Source organism: Artibeus jamaicensis, unplaced genomic scaffold (assembly GCF_021234435.1).
Source record: "Artibeus jamaicensis isolate MK-2021 breed Jamaican fruit bat unplaced genomic scaffold, CSHL_Jam_final scaffold_474, whole genome shotgun sequence".
In the NCBI taxonomy this organism is placed as follows: Eukaryota; Metazoa; Chordata; class Mammalia; order Chiroptera; family Phyllostomidae; genus Artibeus; species Artibeus jamaicensis.
This window is the reverse complement of record NW_026522046.1, coordinates 17,699,188-17,716,344: the sequence shown is the minus strand read 5'-3', so window position 1 is coordinate 17,716,344 and position 17,157 is coordinate 17,699,188. Positions and strand designations below refer to the sequence as shown.

Below are 17,157 nucleotides of genomic sequence, written 5' to 3'. Positions count from 1 at the left end.
GTAGGTGTGTGCCAGTGGTGGTGGTGGTGTTTCCTGCCTCCTGGCCGAGTCTCAGGTTGCAGTAAATGCCGTTGACCAGGAAGCACCTTCCTTCAGGGTGTGTTCATGCTGTGCATTCCAGTGGCCGAGGGACAGAGGGTGGAGAGGATGGACGGACTGTTTTTGTTTCGCAAATCTGGGTCTCTTTGGTTATCTGACACTTCCTCCCTTGAGCAGACCAGGAAACTCGTGTTATGTAAACTTTATTGTGTAAGGTATACTCAGATTCTGAAATACAGAAAAAGTGAAAGGCAGCATTGTATTTGTGACTGAGTTACAGTTTGAACTTGAGTGGCTTCCATAAATATTTTTGGAGTAAATGAGTGAATGACCATACAAAGAATAAATTAGTTGACTGTGTTTTGTAATATATATGTATTAAATATATGTGTGTGTCATATGACATAATTAAAACATTTAAAAATGAGTATTAAATCATTACCTACTCATTTCTATTAATTATATGACATGTTATGATTTCCAAAAGAGATACAGACTACACCTTCTGGAAATAAGTGTAATTAATTGATTGGCAAGTTCAGCTAGTAGTAAGTCTTTTGGGGGACATTTTAAATCACTTAAAAATTTATGGAGGTGCATACAGTAAAATGCACCGATCTCATGTTTTGATAAATATATGCACTCACGTAAACAACATCCCTGTCAAGATGCAGAATGTTTTCATGCCCCAGAAAGTTCCCGTGTGCGCCATTCACAGTCAGTGACTTCCTCCAAATGGGAAACAGCACAGGGATACAAAAGAGCAGACTCTCTTATAAATGGGATGTAGTATACAATAGAACAAAAGTGGCTTCTTCCCTCACATAATGTTTTTGAGAATCATGCATGTTGTATGTTCAGTAGTTTGTTTTTTATTGATAGCTAATATTCCATTCTTTGATTATACCATGATTTATTCATTCATTCCCCTTGTGTTAATGGCAAATATCACCAGATGTTGGACTTCAGTTCAGCAGCCTCAGCTCTTGGGTTGGGCTAGGAAAGAATTAAGAGCCAAGAAATTCAAATACAAGCAAAAGTTTATTTAGAAAGTCACAGAGGTGGAAGAAGTGAGCCAGTCAGCTAGGCTGTGTGGACTCAGGAAACAAGTTACAGAAGCAAAAGCTTAGGAGAAAGAAAGGTGGAGAAAATCGCCTGGGGGAAGGGAAGGGGAAGGAAAGGCTGGGCGTGCTCCCAGGAGCGCAGAGGGGCTGGGGGAGGCGCTGGTGTGCTAGGGAGGGCGCTGCACTGGGTCGTCCTCTTCAGGACTTTTACCTGGAGGTCTCAGGGGAGGATCTCAATAGAATGCTCATCAGCTTTCCAGGTGTGCCTCCTCAGGGGCCAGGTGATCTCCATGATTGCTTGGTTCCAGGGCAGGGGACCATTTAGTCACTGCAGCTGGTCCAGGTGTCTGCTTGTGGCATCCCCTAGAGCCTGGAGCTAAAGCACCACTCAGGCCTAGATGTTCTCTCTAATTTGGCCAAAACCCAGGGCTTTGTTCCTGACTATTTCTTGTGAGGTCAGAAGCTCGTTGTCTTGAGGGCCAAATGCTTGAGGGAGTGGCCGAGCGAGGGCTTGTATGGCAGTCTCAGGAGGCTGTGCTCTGGCCTTGTTCCTGCGTTCCTGCTCCAAGGGGGTCTGTCCCACAGACTAGTGACCTGCCAGGGGAGGAAAGGTCTAGGATCTATAAACCCCTAACTAGGATCTGCTAGGGGAGGGGGGTCACCCTAAGGGCACAGACCCTGCCTGCAACACTTGTCCTTCCAGTTCTGCCTGTTGCTGGGTTTCCTGGGCTTTCCACCCTGGTGACCTTCTGTACCTGGCCTATATTGTCCCTACTCTGCTCACGTCTGTCTCAACTGTGTGCCGTGTCACTTGGAAGACCATTTGGATTGTTTCCCGTTTGGGGTTATTATGAATATATCTGCTATGAACATTCTTGTACAAGTCCTTTAAAAAAAGTTTTATTGCAGCCATAAAATTCTCTCATTGTAAGTATACAATTCTGTGATTTTTATAGAACTGTACAACTATCACCACCATCAAATTTTAGGACATTTCTGTCACCCCCAAAGTTTCTTCATGCCCCTGTAGTCATTCCCCACCCCTCAGCCCAGATCTCCTGCTGATGGAATTCTAGAATAGGTGGTGATGGAGTCTGGCTTCCTTCGTTCACTGTGGTATTTTTGAGGGTCGTCCGTGTGGCAGCACAAGTCAGTAGCTTGTCCCTTTGTCCTGCTGAAGGGCACTCACAGGCATAATACCACGCTTTGCCTGTCCATTCACACACTGATGGACATGTGAATTACTTCCGGGTTTTGTCTGTTAGAAATAATGTTTCTACAACAGTTTGCATACATGTGTTTATGCAGAGCTGTATTTTCACTTCTCTTAGGTAGAGTCTTAGGAGTGTAATTACTGGATCATAAAATACCTTAATATTTAACTTTTTAAGAAACTGCTGAACTGTTTTCCAAAAGTGTCTGTACAGGGTATGACGGTTTTGATTTCTCCACATCCTGGCAACACCCACTGTTCCTAGTTGTTTTATGATCGGGGTTCTAATGGCTGTGGCAGTGGGCATTTCCCTGGCGATTAATGATGTTGAGCACCTACCTTTCCATGTGCTTATTAGTCGTTCGTATATATATCTTCTTTGGTGAAATGTCTAAATCTTAGGCTTATTTTTAAAATTGGGTTATTTCTCACTATCATCTTACTGAGTTTCAAATTTTTTTAAATATTCAATTAAAAATATTTGAATAAAAGCATTCAAGTATGTTGCCCTGGCCAGTGTGGCTCAGGTGGTTGGGTGTTGTCCCTCAAAGTGAAATGTCGCTGGTTCAATTCCCAGTCAGGCCACAGGCCTAGGTTGTGAGTTTGCTGTCCAGTGGGGACACATATGAGAGGCAACTGATTGATGTTTCTCTCCCTCTTTTTCCTTCCCTCCCCCTCTCTCTAAAAATAAATTTAAAAAATCTTTTTAAAAATTCAAAAAAAGTTTTTTAATTCTAGAGGCAGATTTTTTATCTGGTATATGATTTGCAGATATTTCCTCTGAATCTATGACTTATATATTTATTTCTTAATCGTGCCTTTTAATGAAAAAAAGTTTAAAATTTTAAAGTCTGAGTTATCCATTTTTTCTTTTATGGTTTGTGCTTTTAATTACACAGCTGAGTAATACTTGCCTAACTTCCTACAAGTCCTTTTTTTAATAGACTTTATATTTTAGAGCAATTTTAGACTCACAGCAAAATGGAACAGAGGGTATGATTTCCCTGGAGATTTCCACATGTACCCCACCCCCATGCCTGCATATGATCCCCCACCATCAGCCTCCCCCTCAGAACGGTGTGTTTGCTTCAGTCTGTGAGCCTGCACGGACACATGGCAATCTCCCAACGTCCATAGTTTACATCAGAGTGCGCTCTTGGCGTTGAATATTCTGTGGATTTAGACAAATGTGTAATGACATGTATCCATCATTATGGTGTTGTACAGAATACAGGGGCTGGTCCAAGTAATGCTGCCCTTTTAGTGCAAAATCAGAAGCATGTAATTCTCTAACAATATCACACTGAAGCCCACCATATGACATTTTAGGTGAAACGGTCAAATTAAAACTGTGAATTATTACAGCCATATTATCACCCTACTGACCTCACTCAAGCAGGCCTACTTCTGCTGGACCCATATTTTCATCGCCCTAAAAATCCGCTGCGTTCTACCTCTTCATCATGCACCTGAAACCCCTCCTTCCAACCTGTCCACGTCGGTGTTGAGGCAAGTTGCCAGCCACCCCACATCTGCTGTCTAGAGTTCTGCTCCTACAGAGTGACACTAAAAATCTTTTGTGCTCTGCCCGTTCATCCTGCCCTCCAGCCCTTGACAACCACTGGGCTTTTTACCGCCTTCCTCACCTTGCTTTTCCAGAGTGTCACGTAGTTGGAATCAGTTGACAGGTTTTTCAGGTCGACTTTTCACTTAGTAATACGCATGTAGGTTCCTCCATGTCTTTTCATGTCTTGATACCTTTTTTTTTTTTAGATTATTTAATTAATTATTTATTTTTAGAGGGAGGGGAAGGGAGGAAGAAAGAGAGGAAGAGAAACATCAATCAGTGGCATCTCACACATCCCAGACCAGGAACCTGGCCTTCAGCCCAAGCATGTGTCCTGACTGGGATTCCAACCAGTGACCTGTCAGTCCATGGGGTGACACCCAACCCACTGAGCCACACCAGTCAGGACCCTTTTTTTAAAGTGCTGAATAATCACAGTTTAGTCACTCCTTGAAGGACATTTGGTTGCTCCCAGCTTTTGGCAATTCAGAATAATGTTTCTGTAAACATTTATGTACAGATTTCTGTGTGGCCATAGTTTTCAACTCTACCAGGGAGCATAGTTGCCGGACTGTATGGTAAGAATATGTTTAGTTTTGCAAGAAACCGCCACACTGTCTTCCAAAGTGGCCGAACTATTTTATGTCCCCACTGGCAGTGAGTGCTCCTGTTACGCTCCATCTTTGCCAGCACAGGGTGTTTGTTCCTCCTAGGTGAGATGCCTAGAGGTGGAAGTACGGGGCCGTAGAGTAGGGATATGTTTAAGTGACGAACCTCTTGCAAAGGTGGTACCATTCTACGTTCTTAAACCTTTTCTAGCAGTTGGTATTGGTCTGTTTAATTATAGCCATTTGACTAATTGAAATTTTATGTCACTGCAGTTTTAATTAGTTTTTTCCTGATGACTGGTAATGTTAAGCACCTATTTGTGTGCTAGCGACCATTGGTACATTATCTTTTCAAAGTGTCTTTTCAAATATTTTGCCCTTTTTTATTTTGAGTTGTCTTATAAATGGCCTGGCACTATAGGCACAAGTCGTTTGTTCACTATAAGGTCTGTCTGGAGAAGGTCCAGCCTTGTTGATATAACAAGAACAGTTTGAGTGACATTGATGTAACCTGGCAGCCAAGGAGAGTGGACTGGAATGTGCATGTGTGAACAATGATGACGTCACTGTAGTGGACAGTTGGGGCACTTTCAACAGTTGAATGAGCATGTGTACTGTGTGGCTGTCACATTCAAAATAGTTGAGTGAGTAGAGCAATGAATCTGCATCAAATTTTGTGTTAAGCTTGAACGTACCTCTGCGGAAACTGTTTGGATGTTTCAGAAAACTGCAGCTAGGGGCAACTGGTGATTGACAGCTTCATCACAACAACACACTAGCTTATGCATCGATGCTTCATGCATGGTTTTTTTTGGTGAAACATCAAATCACCCAAGTGACTCAGTCCTCCTACAGCCTGGATTTCATGCCCTGCAACTTCTGGCTTTTCCCAAAACTAACATCACCTTTGAAAGGGAAGAGATTTCAGACCATCCAAAAGATTCAGGAAAATACGATGGGGTAGCTGATGGTGATTGGGAGAACTGTGTGAGGTCCCAAGATACCTACTTTGAAGGGGACTGAAGCATTATTGTCCTAGGTACTGTGTTTCTTGTATCTTGTACCTTCTTCAGTAAAGTCTCTCCTTTTCGTAGTACAAAGCTGGACACCTTCTGGTCAGACCTTGTATGTGTTGTGATATTGGTCCCAGTGTGTTTCTTGCCGTTTCATTTTCTTATGAGTAGAAGAGTTTAAGAAGTCCACTTTATTCATTTTTCTTTTATGGTTGGTGCTTTTGTGTTTTGCTTAAGAATTCTTTGCCTACCCCAAGGTTGCAAAAATATTCTCCTTTGTTTTCATTCTAGAAGCTTTAGATTCTTAACTTTTATGTTTAGACCAGTGATCAATCCTGAATTAATTTGTGTGAATGCTGTGAGGTAGAATTGAGGTCCTTCTTTTTTATTTTTAAGGCCACTATTTAAAAGATTTTATTTATTTACTTTTAGAGGGGAAGGAAGGGAGAGAAACATTGATGTGCAAGAGATACATTGATATGTTGCTTCTCGCGTGCCCCCACCTGGAGATCTGGCCCACAATCCAGGCTGTTCCCTGACTGAGTATCAAACCAGTGATTTTTAGGTGGACAGGCCAGTGCTCAATACACTGAGCCACACCAGCCAGGGCCTGAGGTCCTTCTTTTTTGTACAGCTATCCAGTTGATCCAATACCATTTAGGGAAAAGACTTTACTGAATTGCATTGGTCTCTTGTACATCAAGTGGACCATTGGAATGCTCTTCTCGGTTCTCTTGGTCTTAAGCCAGTACCACACTCTTTTCAATTCCACAGTTCATTAATCTCAAAATCAGGTAATGTAAGTAAGCCCTCCAACATTGATCTCTTTCAGAATCATTTGACTGTCATAGCGCTTTGCATTTCCATATACATTTTAGAATCAGCATGTCAATTTCTACAAAAAAAGCCAGGTTGGATTTTGATCAGGACTACACTGAACCTGTCAGTCTGGGCAGTGTTGACATCTTGGCAGTATTAATCTTCTTTAGGTCTTTCTTAGTTTTTCCTCAGAAGGGTTTATGGTAGCAGGGTCCATTGGCGTAGGTCTAGGATGGTCTCCTCGGAGACAGATGGGAGAACTAGGCCCGGGTTGACTGGGTGGGCTTTTCCTGATTGTGTGGTGGTGAGAAAAGGATTTCCTTCAGGCAACTGGCTTGGGTCACTTTCTCAGAATGGCAAACAGAGCCATGGTTTTGGAAATGATCAGCAACTGAACTTGAGCAGTGTCGGCCTCTCTGGTTGTTGGGTCATTCCAGGAGCCAAGTGCAGTAGCTTGCAACTGACTGCGAGCAAGGTCTTGGGAACTTTGAGCAGACTTCTGATTGGTACTTTCCTAGGTCACTGGATGCTAAGACCCCTTCCTTTGCTTAAATGCAAGGCTGAAGTTGATGATAATCATTGAACGCCAGGAAGCAATCTCCAGTTCAAATGCCCTTTGACTAAACCTCCTTTAGAAGCACGTTTGCTAATCATATATATTTGGACGTTTCCGATGGTGCAAACACTAGCTCCCAAACTAACACATCCTACTTTTGAACAATTCCCATTCTTCTAACCCTTTAACTGTTTTTTCTTATGAAGCCCTTTCATGTATTTATCAACTTCATTAGGTATACGAGGTCTGTCCAGAAAGTATCCAGCCGTGTGTTGTCAAAAATGGAGACATTTATTGAAGAAGATACAAGAAACATGGCATGTAGGACAAGAAACATTTCACCTGGGACAATGATGCCTCAGTCCCCTTCAAAGTAGGCACCTTGGGACCTCACACAGTTCTCCCAGCTTCTCTTCCACTGTTCAAAACACTCCATAAAATCCTTTGTTGGAATCCATCAGCTGCCCTGTCATATTTTCCTGAATCTCACTGATGGTCTGAAACATCTTCCCTTTCAAAGGTGATGTTAGTTTTGGGAAAACCCAGGAGTTGCAGGGTGCCAAATCTGGGCTGTAGGGGGCCAAGTAGCCTGGGTGATTTGATGTTTTGCCAAAAACTGCACAAGACATGATGCATGAGCAGGCATATTGTCGTGGTAAAGCTGACAGTCACTAGTTGCCTATAGCTGTGGCTGTTTTCATCATATTGCACCTCTCAGCCAATGAAGAACACAGTAGTACTCCTTATTAGTTGTTTGGCCTGGAGCAGCATGTACTTTCCCAATCAAAAAACACAGTTCACATGGTCTTGCTTGGTCTTGTGACTTTGCCGTACCTTCGTCAGGTTTGGAGAACCCGGCAACTTCCTTTAGGTTGACTGGGCCTTTGTTTCCAGATCATACCTGTAGACCCATCATTCACCACTGGTAATGACAGGAAATCTGGTCATTGAGGAAATCCGGTTCATTGGTGGCGGTTTGAATCAAGTCATCAGTAACTTCTGCTCTGGGATCAGAAGCTGTGGAATGAATTTTGCCATGACACATTTTGTGCCAAGATCCTGTGTCAAAGTCTCGGACACAGTAGTTTTTGAGATCCCCAGATCAGTTTCTAGTTTTCACACCAGTCAGTTGCTGATCATCGTTAGTTGCAGCCTATACACGTTCAACATTCTCAGGTGTTCTGCTTGCTGCAGGTCTTCAGAACATGGATCATGTTCATCACGTTCAACAGAATCTCAACCATCTTCGAAGTGTTTGTGACACACTTTTATTTACGCTGCACTCATTGCATTGTCCCCGAAAGCCTTCTGAGTCATTAGTTTCCATGGAGGAATGTTTAAGCTTAACACAAGACTTGATGCAGATTCGTTGCTCTACTCAGTCATTTTGAATGTGACGGCCACACACAGTCCACATGCTCACTCAGTGGCATCTACCGCCCCCACTGACTAGTACAATGAAGTGGTCATTGTTCACGCATGCTCATTCCAGTCCACTCTCCTAAGCCGCCAGGTTACATTGATGTCATGCAAACCATTCTCATTATATAACAATGGCTGGACTTTTTCCAGACAGACATTGTATTTCTACTTATTGATGTCTTAAAATTTGGTAGCAAAACTGAATGATTAGCACAAGGTATGTGATGCCTTTTCTCTTAGTTCAGAACATTGTACTTGTGTTAATTATCTTCTCCTACCAAAATTATGAAGTGACTGATATGTAAAACTTTTAGTAAATAAGAAGATACAGTTACATTGGGAGGGAGGGCTGTATAAAAATATACATCACCAGAATATTGATTTGCAAGCAAACATAGGGCATTGGGTAAAAATTAATGGTAGCTATATGGAAAACAGAGTCATATTAGTGTAATCTAATTTTTTCAAGAACGTTGCAAGGGCCTGGAGGAAGCAGGGCACATATATCTTTACTTTAATGCCATTGATTTAATTAAGATAATATGATCACCAGCAGCCCAGGGAAACGTAGTTCGTGTCGGACCATTCCCCAGTCAGAGGATGGAAGGTCACACAGGGGCATTGTCGGAGGTGCGATGCAGGTGTGGGGCAGCACTTTTCTGTCAGCCACTGGAGGTCAGTCTGGGACCCAGTTCTATTCAACCAGTTTTATTCCACCACCAGTGATGTACTGTGTATATGTTTGTCTGTGTGCCACAGATACTAGAACAGGAACCAAAATAACTGGGTAAATCGGGCACTTAGAAATTGGACAAAGTCAAGTGAAGGCTAATTAGTATCGTAGGTAGGAAGTTCAGGGTGGAGAACGACTGGCTGTGTGCCTGTTCCTGGCAGGAGCAGCCCTGTGCCCCCGTGAACTGCAGGGAGTGGAGCCATCGGCAGCGGTAACGTGAGCATGTGCACTGCGTTCCGAAAGTCAGCGGTCCGGTTAAGAATGCCTCCGAGAGGCTGAGGGCCGGCAAAAGACACAGTGAAGGCTTACAGTGGATAAGAACTTTGTGATAGCATCAGGGACAGGTGCAGTGAAAGGGAAGATCTGTCAAAAAAGACCAATTAGAAGTATTGTATTAAGTAGGATGGGCTAAAACGTGGTGAAAATAGACCGAAAGTGTAACGCCTCAAATCCAGTACGAGGTTACTTCTCTCCTGTAACAGCCTGGGATGGGTGCCCCCCGGGCCCTGGTGGCTCTGCAAACAAGCAGGCAAAGACTGGGATGTGTTGGGAGGACCCAGGAGCCAGTCTGAAGGAACTCCCAAGGAAGAGCTTGGAAAAATTTAGGCATTCAAAAGAAGAAGGGTGTCGGCGATCATAAACACACCGAATAAAAATAAGTCCTTGAATCCATAATACATTTCTAGGGGAACAAAGTCGCCAGCTTGTAAAAGCAGAAGGAACCATAGAATTAGGAAACCACTGTTGTAATTTCTGAGATGGTATAACCGATTCGGGCTACGAAGATAAATGGGTGCTGAAACTATTCGGTGCAGCTTGATTGTGGACCAGCAGTCTAACAGTCTGAAGGTATTACCCTGGAGATTACTGGTGCCTATCAATTACTGAAGGGAAAAGGTGCCCATGCAATAGAGAGATAGGGCAGGTAGCTCCTTAATTAGGTGATCTAACATCATTGACCAGTAATGAGATAAACTGACGTAATGGGACACATAATTCAGATTATGTACTTGGGGGAAAATGTGTACAAATGTATACCTAATACTGAGGCAACAGTTACTTGGACGGATCCAGACTGTGCAGTAAGATAAGAAGACTGGCCTAGTGTCTTTAACAATGTCAGTGTGTCACTCTCACTACTTGTCCTTTGTGAGGGTAACATTGTCTTTAAACCATGTATGGTAATCCCTGATGCCCTGCTGCGATGCCCAAGGGAGACAGGGAGACCTGGAGGCCCCACTACTCCCTTAGGATCATCCAGCTTCTGGGTGATTGTCCAAAATGCATCACTGTGGGAACAGACAATGTGGGCCGCAGGCAGATGTGGCAGGCCTGCATGTCCCTCCTGGGAAGGCTGTGGTGCAGATGGGCGAGACCTCTGTGCTGTGCAACCCAGCTCTGGGGAAACTGTTGCCTCATTTCCTGGGGAACGTGGGCTCTGTGTTCACCAGGGAGGACCGCCTTGAGATCAGGGACCTGCTGCTGGCCAATCAGGTGTCAGCTGCTGCCTGTGCTGTGCCATTGCCCCATGGGAAGTCACGGGCCAGCCTGGAACACCGGTCTGGGGGCAAAACGACCTCCTTCTTTGAGGCTTTCTTCATCGCCTCTAAAGTTTCCAGGGGCAGCATTGAGCATTGAAATCCTGAGCGAAGGGTTGCTGGTTAAGACTGGAGACAAAGGGGGAGCCAGCGAGGCCGCACTGCTGACTTGCCGAGTAAACGCTGCTCCTGCCCCTAGGGGCCCGTCATCCTGCAGGTGCTGGGCAGTGTCAGTGCCCACCACCCTGTCTCTCAAGAGGCAAGCAGTACAATTTAAATTTCTGGGTTTGAAATTTTTTTCTTGTTTGTGAATTGCCTCTTCATATGCTTTGCTTATCTTACTATTTCACTATCTTTTTTCTGTTTGATATCCAAGAGTTCTTTATACTGTCATTTTTTTCCAGTTTGTTATCAATTGATTTTGCCTGTGGTTTTTATGCCAGGAAGTGGCATTATTTGTTTGAATTTACCAATCCAAAGATATTTGTGGTTAAAAATATCTTCGGTTGCATGTTGCTGAGGGACCTCATTCTGAATCTTTTTTATATCTCTATTAAAAATAAAACACAGAAAGCCATACACAAAAATGCATATAACTTAATGACTTACCATAAGGTGAACACCTCTGTGACCACCTCTCAGGTGAAGAGCTACGACTCTGGTCCCCTTCCACGTGGCCTCTCCCAAATTGACATTCACTTCCCTATTGTAACAGGACTGATGGTCACTTTCTTGCATTTCTAAAAAATAGTTTTAGCACCCACCCGCGTATCACTGGAGACTTCAATTTAGTCTTACCCTATAAAAAGTTATTTAAGATGTCTTTTAAGTCTCTTCCTCTACAGACTGCTTTAGAGCTTCCTGCAGCCTGGCTGTGGCCCATTCACACTCATGACACAATTCAGTGTGCCCCTGTGTCCTCTGTCTTCCTTTCCTCTTTAAAAATTAACTTTATTGCCATCTGGTTGACAGAGAGTAAACTGCACATGCTCAGTGTGTACAGTGTGACCCTCTCTGCCATTTATCTACGCCCACAGAAGCACCGCCCCCGTCAGGATCGTGCCTGCACCCCTCACCCCCTGAAGCTCCGTGTCCCTCTTATAGTTTCTCCCTCCTGCCCCCCTCTCTGTCTCCTCTACCACTAACCCCCTGCTTTCTGTCATTACAGCCCAGTTTGGATTATGTAACCTTTTATGTAAATGGAATCATGTGTCTTGCAATCAGCATAATGTTGAGATTTGTCTGTGTTGTTGCATGGGTTGATAGTCCCTTCCTTTTTATCACTGAGGAGCACTCCATCGCAGGGCTATACCGCTGTTTTGTTGTCCATTCACTCGTTCCTAGAAATCTGGGCTGTTTTCAGTTTTGTGTCCCTTGTATTTCTTGCAAATTGGCAGCTGGCTCCACAAATTTGATCAGACTCAGGTTTGGCCTCTAGGACTGACAAAGTGTCTGGTTCCTCTTCTGTTGTGATGATTTATAGCAGTAGGTGCTTAATGTCTGCATCTGATCTGTTCCTTCATGGGTGGGCGGTTGGAGGAGAGGAGCTGGTTGCAGAATGGTGGAATTCTACCTGAGCCTGCAGTTTACTTCTCACCTCTAAGTCGGAACACTTGTTGACGAGGTGCTACCCGCCTCTACGACTGGGTGCCCCGGTGGGACGTTTCACACAAGACAGGGTAAATGCTTGTTCTTTCCCTTAATTTACGCATTTTCAGTATATCCATTCCATCTCTTAATTCTTTGTATGACATGTTTTTATTTTGTTTGCTTGTTTCTCTTGGGAAACCAGTCATCCTTATCGCTGTTTTTGAAATTTCTGGGTCTGTTTTCTTCCATGAAGGTGGCCCCTGATGGACTCTCTCACTCTCGAAAACCTTTAGTTCTAGAGAGTGTTGCAGCCTTTTCTTCTTTGGTTTCTTCCCTTCAGTTTGTGTTCTCTCTTTGTCTCCACTCCCTCCTCCTCCCTCCCTCCCTCCCTCCCTCCCTCCCTCCCTCCACTCAGATTTTGCACCTGCTGGATTGCTTTTCTAATTTCTTATCCTTTCTTCTATCTTGTTCTGTGTTTCCTGGGGAATATCCTGAACTTTATCTCCTCACTCTTCTATTCATTTTACCATTTTTACTATCATATTTTTATTCCCCAAGAATACTTTCTTGTTTTCTGTTGTTATTTTAAATTGCTTCTTTTTCCTGCTTTACGGGGGCAATATTTTCTCCCTGAAAGTAGTAAGTTTCTAAATAAAGTTTTCTCCTAGCATTGTGTCTCTTTCCTCCATGTTATTTTTTCTCTTGTGGGTTTGCCTTTTCATAGGAGAAACTTCCTGTGAATGTCAGGGCATCTTTGCGTGTCTGGTCATATTTGTGGGTAGGATACTATCTAAGATGTCTTCTTAGGGAAGATTCAATGTCAGTGTCTTTAGATATTCACACCTGGGCTGATCACTAGACAAGGATTTTGGGGTCTTTGTTTTGTGATAATGGTATTCCCGAAACCCAAGTAGGGAAAAGAAGGTTGGAGAAGTCCAGCTTTTGTGTATTTCACTCAGACTCCCTGTTCTTAGCACGGCCCCCCCTCCATCCTCAAATCTTCCTGCAACCCGTAGACACTGTTTCCCCCTGGCTGGAGGGGGAAACCTCCATTCTTAGGCCATAGCTGGGGAGAGGCACTCACTTCTTGCACTGCATCTGAGATCTGTTGACTTCATTTGCAGCGACTCCTGCTTTGAGCTCCATCTTTGCCTCCCTTTTCAGTTACCTGGGCCAGCAGTTCCTTAGGTTGGCACTCTGCTTTCTCCACTTTGGGCTTTTGTCTCTATTATCAGTATATATTATTCACCTGAGGATTTATTAAAAATGAAAATTTGTTTAAAAGACTTAATTTTTTCATTTCTAGAGGAAGGGGAAGGGAGGGAGAAAGAGAGAAACATCAGTGTGTAGTTGCCCCCTGCACACCCCCACTGGGAGCCTGGCCCACAACCCAGGCATGTGCCCTGACTGGGATTGAAGCAGCAAACCCCTTGGTTCACAGGCCACTGCTCAGTCCACTGAGCCACACCAGCCAGGGCTTACAAATGCAAATGGACCCAGTAGGTCCCTGTTGGAACCCGAGGTTCTGTTACTATAGTTACACCAAGCTCCTAGGTGGCGCTAATGTTCCTGTTCCGTGGATCACACTTTGTGTAGCAATGTGCTCAGTCATTTACCAGTCCTCTGTTCGTTTTTCCAACCCCTGAGTTTTGGGGGTTTTTGCAAATACAATAGCCATTAACCCGCAGTCTGTCTGCCCACTTCAGCCCCCACCAGATACTGAACTACTGGGAAGCAATGTTCTGAGAACACGTCTCATCTGTAAATATTGCACGATGTATTTTTAAATAATTTTTTAAATGTATTAACTTTGTTAGGGCTGCCATAACTAAATACTACAGACTGGCTCAAACAACAGAAATCTGTTTCTCATAATTCCGGAGGCTAGAAGTCCGAGTCTAGGTCTCGATGGGTTTGGTTTCCCCGAAGGTCTCTCCTGGGTCGCAGACGGCTGCCTTCTCGCTGTGCCCTCACGTGACCTCTCTTTCAGCCGCCCCATCCCCAGTGTCTCTTGTGTGCATCCAAATCTCCTCTTATAAGGATACCAATCAGAGTGAATTAGGGCCCACATGTGCGGCCTCTTTGAAAGTCCCCATAATTCGCATCTTAGGGCTTCAGCGTATGAATTATGGGGACACACAGTGCATCCATCACAACAAAACACCATTATCATGCCCCAAATTAGTAATTCCTTAATATTCTCAAATTTCCAGTGTTCAGATTTCCAGTTGTCATTTATAAATGTAATTCTTTGTTCCAATGAATTCAAAGTAAGTTCTTTCCATTGCATTTAGTTGATATATCTTAAGTTCATTTAATCTTTTGTGTTGTTGATATGATTTACTAAAGAACTGTTGTTTGTCCTGTAGAGGTTGCCACCCTCTGGATTTTGCTTCCTGCATCCTGTAGGACTATTCGTCATGTTCTTTCGTGCTCTCTTTTCTTGTGGGTAATAGTTGAACGCGTAGTCCGATCAGGTTCGCAGGTAGTGCCACGTCCTTCCATCTCTCCCTTGGGTACTAGCAGTGTTGATGATCGTGGTCTGCCTCCATTAATTAGTACATCGGGGTTGTGAAATGGCAATCTTACAATGTTATTCGTTATTCACTCAGAGTAGTTCTATAAAAGTAAACACCCTCCTACTATTTTGTCACCAAGGGTACAGTTTGTGTAGAAAAGGTAGGAAAAATGCTTGATCCTTTCTGTGTATTTACCAGTTTAAAAACATAGTGACTTTGTTCCCTAACTGTCCCCAAATGTGACAAACTAGGTTCTCTTGTTCATTTTAGAGTCAGTTACAAACTCAGTTTACTGCTATTTCAGTAATGTTATGAGAGGGAGTAGAGTTTCATTTATTGAAAAAGCCATCTTTCACTGGAAGTTTGTCATAACTTCCAATTTCTTATTGTTGGATATTTAAATTAATTTCAGGTTTTAAATTTTATATCCAATACTGCAAGGTGTACATCCTTTAAAAATGTAATGAAATACACTCATTTTCAGAGTATAGTTTGAATTTTTAACAAGGCATACACTTAGTGAATCACTACCCCAGTCCAAACAAAGAACATCTTCATCTCTACAAAATTTCCCTGTGCCCCAGTGTGGGCCCTGGATTCTTCTGATGGTCTGTCTGGCCCATGCATTTGTTTTGCCATTCCAGAGTTCCATGTGATTGGAATCACAGTCTGTGTTCATTTGTGTCAGGTTCTGTTTGGCCAGCATGTTTTTGAGATTTAGCCCTGTGCAGCACGTATCAGTATTTCGTCCCTTTATTGCTGAGAAGTGTTCCATTGTGTAGATACACTGCCATTTGTTTATCCATCCTCCTGTTGCTGGACCCATGGAGTCTTTCCCGTGGGAGCCACGGGAGTAAGGCTGCTGCACACATCGGAGGACGAGTCTTTCTGTGGACCTGTTTTCATTTCTCTTGGGTAAAAACCCAGGAGTAGGATTACTGGAGTGTATGGTAATTGGGGTGTTTAACGTTGTAAGAAACCTCCAAACTGTTTAAACAGTGTGAGACGTCTCGTTCTGTTTCTTTGTCAACACCCGCATGGTCAGTCTTAAATTCCAGCTGTTTTGGTGGAAGTGCAGCGGTGTCTAATTGCGGTTTTCATTTGCATCTCCCCAGTGTACCTGTGCGGGTCATCTGCCCGTTTTCTAATGGGCTAGTTGTCTGAGATGCGAGATTCTGGATTCAAGTCATTGGTTGGATATTTATTGTGAGTATTTTCACCCCGTGTGCAGCTTGCCTTTTTTTAAACTATGCTTTCAAAGAGAAGTGTTTGTTTTTAAGAGTTCACTTCATCAACAATGCCTACTGGGTTGACTAGTGTTCCTCCAGAATTCATGTTCACCCAGGATGTCTCCTCATTTGGAAATAGGTGTTTGCAGATGTAACTGAAGTAAGGTCACACCAGATTGGAGTAGGCCCCAAGTCCCATGACTAGTGCCCTCACAAAGAGAGGAGAGGACACAGGGTGACGGACACAGGGAGAAGACTCTGTAAAGATGGAGGCACAGACCGGCGCCACTGCTACAAGCCAAGGATGCCAGAGCCTGTGGGAGCTGGAGGAGGTGTGGGGAGGGCCCTCCTGGAGCCCCCAAGGCCACGTGGCTCTGCTAACGCTTTGAGTTCAGACTTCTGGTCTCTAGACTGAGAGGAAACATTTGTTTTGAGCCTCCCAGTGGTAATTTATGGCAGCCCTTGGAACTAATACACCTACACAGAATCACAAAGATTTTTCTTTTTTTTCCCCAAGAAATGTCAGTTTCACTTATACAGTTAGTCTTATGCTCCATTTTGAGTTTATTTTTGTGCCGATGTGAGGAAAGGGTTAAGGTTAGTTGTTTCCGATGTGTATATTCACTTTCCAGCAGCATTTTTAGAACAGACTATGCTTTCCCCCACTGAATTATCTTGCACTTTTGTTGAAAATCAGTTAACGATAAATGTGTAAGTTTGTTTCTGAATTTTCTTCTGTTCCATTGATTTATACAATTAACATAAAGGGTACCCTTATGTTAATTCCACATTCCTTTATTTCTATATGTTTATAGTGAGTTTTAAAGTCAGGTAATGTATGTCCCCCAACTTCATTTTTCTTAAAAATTATTTTGGTTCTGCTAAGTCCTTTATATTTCCATATAAATTGTAGAACCAGCTTGCCAGTTTCTGCAAAACAAACCAAAAAAAAAAAAACTTGCCAAATATTCCAGGCCACGGTATATGTCTTTACTGATTTAGAGCGTCTTCAGTTTTTTCCTACAGTGCTGTGCTCAGAGGTGCTTTGTCGGTTTATCCGTAAGTGTTTCATGTTTTGGTACTATTGTAAGTGTTTCATTTTTCAATTGTTTGTTGCTAGCACATAGACATAATGATTTTTAAATATTAACTGTAACTGTGCTAAATTAAATCACTTGTTATTTTTAGTAGCTTGTTTGTAGATTCCTTAGTTTAAGTACATAATCATGTCACCCAGGCTTAGACAG

General features: G+C 43.2%; 1 protein-coding gene across 13 annotated transcripts in view; it reads left to right on the top strand.

Moving 5' to 3' along the window:
* The window catches only part of GPR160 (G protein-coupled receptor 160), a 108,474-nt gene that overhangs the window by 10,924 nt on the left and 80,393 nt on the right, over nt 1–17,157 (top strand). For 2 of the 13 annotated variants that reach the window (XM_037137458.2, XM_037137453.2), the window contains exon 2: nt 15,797–15,887. The exons of the other annotated variants lie outside the window; for them this stretch is intronic. The gene's annotated coding sequence lies outside the window, so the exon portion shown is untranslated. The remainder of the gene's footprint in view (nt 1–15,796; nt 15,888–17,157) is intronic. 13 annotated transcript variants of the gene reach the window in all.